The 5,625-nt window shown below is 35.9% G+C and overlaps 1 pseudogene; it reads left to right on the top strand.

Moving 5' to 3' along the window:
• Positions 1–3,741: 3,741 nt before the first annotated feature.
• On the top strand, positions 3,742–5,150 carry LOC145001636 (AT-hook motif nuclear-localized protein 23 pseudogene; annotated as a pseudogene).
• The last annotated feature ends 475 nt before the right edge of the window (positions 5,151–5,625 follow it).

Here is a 5,625-nt window from a genome sequence, read left to right as displayed (position 1 = left end):
GGATGTTTCCGCCGTTTGGTTCGGGGTGTGACAACTACGTACAATGCTAATCTTTAAGTTTTGTTAGCATAACGACTAGGTATTATGTTATCCTATGGAATTTGCAAGTATAACAACTAGGTATGATCCTCCAATTTAATTTTAGGCATTACCACGAGTAGACAAAATACCATCTTTAAAGCTCTAGCAGGATAACTACTGAACATAATATTATCCTATCATTTCGGGATAGTATAAACTACAAACATAGAACAAATAATAACATTTTTTTATAACATGTATCCCACCTATAAAATATATGAAAACAGTAAAAGTGGGGTCGCGAACTTACTTTAGTAGTGTGATTCGCTGATATATGGTAGACTCAGGACTCGGAACATAGGAAACTACCTTAGGATTCACTAGCTCGATTACACACACACACAAAGAGAGAGAGATAGATAGAGAGAGAGAGAGAGAGAGATAGATAGATAGATAGATAGATAGATAGATAGATAGATAGATAGATAGATACATAGATAGATAGATAGATAGATAGATAGATAGATAGATAGATAGATAGATAGATAGATAGATAGATAGATAGATAGATAGATAGATAGATAGATAGATAGATAGATAGATAGATAGAGAGAGAGAGAGAGATAAAGAAAGAGAGAATTTCTTAAGATGTGTGCATAGTGGTTCTATAGAAACTTCTATTTATAGCAAGATTTTGTGGTGCACGTTGTGCAAATATTTATGCACGTCATGCATGAACATCATGGGGGAGTCGACAGGTGTCACACACACACACACACATACACACACACACACACTCTCTCCCTCTCTCTCTCCCTCTCTCTCTCCCTCTCTCTCTCTCTCTCTCTGTACGCCACGTCACCCTCAATCTTCTTGAATCCGGGGTCAAAATGCATGTCGTGCATCACACACACATAAATGATTTTGGAAAAAGGATGTCTTCTGCGCATGACCTCTGATCTTACCGTCTTTATGTATATGTGATTATCTCAATGAGTGCTACAACTTATGTTAATGTGTTTTTGGCTAGTTTTTGCTTTCGTGTTTTTGCCTAATGGGGGTATAAGTAAATGATTTTATAAAAATTCATATCTTTCTCATACTGGGTCCATTTTCGACATTCTTTGTCTTAAAGCTCTTATCTCGGGTACTATTACGACCCTCTTTTTGGTGACACTAGCCAAAACTCAACCGAACTTTTAATACTATTTTGATGTTAATAATTTTAATTACGCAGTTGATTTTACTTTTTACAAAAATCATAACTCCTCCAATCGAAGTTAGGTTGTTATGAAGCTTGTATCCCTAGAATCACGTCATCGTGAACTTTCCAAATATGTTAACCAATTTAGAAGATGATACGACTTTTTGGACACTCATTTTCGAGCCTATGAGTTCATTTATCTTTATATGTAAGAGTATACTCAATCATATTTATTTATAAAATGAAATATTATATTGATACTCTATTACAATTATTTGTTTATGCTAATTTCTAACGGTAGTTAGTGACAAGGTTTTTCCTAGTTGTCACAAATCCTAAGTCAACAATTGATGGGGTTGACTTAGAGCAATATGAAGATGCGGAGGTAATCTTGAAACCTTTGGGTGTAGTGTTTTAAGGCAGGAAAGTAAAGGGAAAAGAAAGGAAACATTTCTTCTAACGAGATGTGAAGGATATACTGAACTTAAGCAACCTCCCGCTCAAAATTGCTAAGTGCCAGAATAATTCTGATGTTGAAAGACATCAGATAAGGAAGAATAGTTGTTGGTATTTGGAGATTAGGAAGACATTGATGGAAGCTGTAAACATAATACCTTCAGTATGAAGACTTTAATACTCTTCACTGAAGGAGAGAATGTAGAGTATAAAATATTTTAAAGATATTCAATAGCAAGGTCTTACGGTCTTAATGTCAAAGCTAGTCATGTTGTCTTTATTGATGTTTACATAACTCCAAAATATCTATGTATTTCAGGGAGCATTAGTGTTTTGTGAACTTAATGTTGAATTCCCCCTGTATGTTTCTCCTCTATTGATAACACTATAAATAATAATTAAGCATAGGTTATTTGTAACAAGCTTTTTCACTCTTGTTCATTTGTGTGTTGTAACCTTTGCTTCCTTCCAGACTAATGGGTGCTTAAATTTTTTTTATTTAGGTCACATATTCATTTGCGTTATGAAATCAATACTTGATTGAATTCTTGATTCTACATACCTTTGCTTTGTATGTGAAGGTAAGTACTTTACACTTCTACTATGTCAATATCCTCTCTTTCTCTCCCCCTCTTTTCCCCTACTCCCCTCCTCATCCTCCTCCTCCTCCTCCTCCTCCTCCTCCTCTCTCTCTCTCTCTCTCTCTCTCTCTCTCTCTCTCTCTCTCTCTCTCTCTCTCTCTCTCTCTCTCTCTCTCTCCAAACCTAATAAAAGAATCCATAACTACACCAAAATCCATAAGGTAGGAAAATTTTGCAACATTTTTTGTGTTCATACTTAAGAACCATTGTCACCGAATCAACTTAATAGCTTGCAGTATAATACCTAATTTGACGCTCTTTAGATATTATAAAAAAAATGCATAAATAAACTAGGAGTACCAATAATCTCTTCAATTAATATCCGACCCTTAAAAAACCAAAGTTTTTACAAAGCTTCAATCATGAAATGTTATTGTTTCCTTAAGAAGATTGAAAACCCTATATCTTACACACACATACAAAACTATTACCATGTAAATCTCATTTTTCATGTTTCTATTGACAACATTCACATACTCACAAAATACTAATTAATGATTTAGTTTTGCAAAACTTGTTTGAAAAGTCTAAACATTAATTGTTAAAATCGTTCGTAATTTGGCTGCAATATAAATAGAGACAATAGCACACTACCGTTATCCACATTCTTCATATTAAAGCATTCGTTGTCAATCCTACTCTTACATAGAGGTTAATTTACCTTTCTTTCGCATTTTAACAAATGCATGGCGGGCTAAAAATATTATTGACTTACATGTGTCGCTTGTTTTAGATAACTACAAATCGGTATAACGTTAGAGAAGGGTTTATCAATGAGTAAGGTTGTTTATGAGGAATTCATATGTGTGTATTTTTTTTAATTGCAACTTTCTAATTTTCCTATGAATTTTCCATTCAAGTATTGATCTCCACCGTTTATTTGGGTGTAAAATGAGTGGGATGAAATCATCATCAAGTGCCTTGATTTTTTGGGTTTAAGAAACAAACTATGCAGAGAGATCAAAGATAGAAAGTAAATAATCTCAAAGAGAGAGAGAGAGAGAGAGAGAGAGAGAGAGAGAGAGAGAGAGAGAGAGAGAGAGAGAGAGAGAGAGAGAGAGAGAGAGAGAGAGAGAGAGATGTGTCTAATTTTTATTTTTAATTAAAAATATTTAAAAAAAAATACAAAAATCAAATTAAAAATGCAAAATGGTCCTTTCAAGTATTCCAAAAACCAAAACCATGATTATTTTTTTGATTTTTGGACATTGAATACAAATTGAAAACTTTTTTTAATACTATTTACATTTTTTTACAACCTACTTATACCAATTTCAAAGATTTATCTTTTTAGTTTTCATTAGATCAAACAAATAATTTAAATCAATATTTAAATTAAAGAAAACACTCCCTTTCTTGAAACCCATCAAAATTATTGATATAAAAACAAAGTATTAAATATGAAGTTTGTAATTGTTTATGCGTATATTTGAACTTTTAGCTTGTGAGAAATGACTGCGTTTGTCCCCCTATCACCTCTTTCTCTCTTCCCTTTCGCTGCACTCATATCATATCCCCCTTTGTTTTCTAATCTCTAGGGTTCACCATCCAGATCTTTGTTTTTCTATAATTTCCTTTATATAATCTTATTATTTTAAATAAACATTCATTTTTTTATAATTTTCTTGGTTTCTGTTGCTTCTGACTGTGTTTTCTTTTCATAAATTGTATAATCCATGGCGGGTTTAGATTTAGGCACAGCTTCTCGTTATATTCATCATCAACTCCATCGTGCTGACTTGCAACTTCCAACCAGTCAACCACAACAGCATCACCACCACCAGCTTTTCTCCGACAACTTTCAGCATCATGAGGAGGATGACGGTGGCGACAATCAGGGTCTTGACCTCATCTCTCCTAACTCAGGTGGTGGTGCTGGCGGTGGACCAGGCGACATAGTTGGCCGACGGCCAAGAGGTCGTCCACCAGGATCAAAGAACAAGCCAAAGCCTCCGGTCATTATTACTCGAGAGAGTGCCAACACCCTCAGAGCTCATATATTGGAAATCAGTAACGGGTACGATGTCTTTGAATCTATAGCAACGTATGCAAGGCGGAGGCAACGCGGGATCTGCATATTATCTGGAAGCGGCACCGTTACCAACGTCAGTCTCCGGCAGCCATCAGCTCCGGGGTCGGTAATAGCTCTCCAAGGTCGGTTTGAGATCTTGTCTCTGTCGGGTTCTTTCTTGCCTCCGCCTGCACCACCAGGGGCCACCAGCCTTACCATATTCTTGGCCGGCGGACAGGGACAAGTGGTGGGTGGGAACGTGATGGGAGAGTTGACCGCTGCTGGCCCAGTCATCGTTATCGCTTCCTCCTTTACAAATGTCGCCTACGAGAGATTACCACTCGAAGAAGAAGAGTCGACGGCAGTTGATGGGCTTCAGATTCAACCACCATCTTCTCACGGAGACGGCAACGGCGGTGGTGGAATCAACAGCAACCACCCTTTTCCAGACCCGTCTTCTGGGCTACCGTTCTTCAACTTACCGTTGAGCATGCCTCCAAATGGTCAGTTACCTGTGGATGGATGGGGTGAAGGAAGCAGTTCAGGTGGACGATCGAACAATAATAATCCATTCTGATTTGGATCCGATGATTGAGTGGCTGTTTGTTTATTTTGGATCTAGTTAGATAGCTTCATTTCGATTATAAACAAAGGTCAGCAAGCATATGTGCAACAATTTAGTTATAATGTTCTTTTTTCTTCTCTTGTAATGGTTGGGGTTTCCATCTTCCATTTTTCTTTTTCTTTTTTCTTTTTTCTATATTTGTTTTTTTTGCTTAACATGTTTTCATGGAACTAGTTTCTTTTGTTCATCTCACTCTCACTCTCATTACATCATTAACATGGGAATTCCAGATTGTGTCGTGGTCGATCTTTATGACACTAAGACTTGCTGTTTCCTGATGATGAAACATGATGAAATCAAGGTTTTTGGGCACTGGTTTTTTTTGTTTTTGTTGCATCGTTTTCAGTACAAGCAATAAATATAGTACCAGATATTTACGGAACATATTCAAGTTTAATCTAATTAGATGGAGGACCGAGTGATAGTGAGATTCTTCTTGTTTGTTAATTACTGTTTATAAACGGTACTTTAATCGACTAGAGATGTAAATTAAATTTATTAAATTTAATCTTATCTTATATGAATACACAGACATATTAATGATCATTATCTTTGTCAACTGGTTTAATTTCTCTGGACTACTATGTATGCAATGTCGTTTTTCCTCCCCTGGGAGAACTCATTGAAGATTATATGGGAGTTATGTCTGCCAAATTTACCAAATTTG

This window comes from Lactuca saligna, chromosome 6 (genome assembly GCF_052625555.1).
Source record: "Lactuca saligna cultivar CGN05327 chromosome 6, ASM5262555v1, whole genome shotgun sequence".
Classification (NCBI taxonomy): Eukaryota; Viridiplantae; Streptophyta; class Magnoliopsida; order Asterales; family Asteraceae; genus Lactuca; species Lactuca saligna.
The sequence above is the reverse complement of the archived record's forward strand: the minus strand, read 5'-3'. Positions and strand labels throughout refer to the sequence as shown.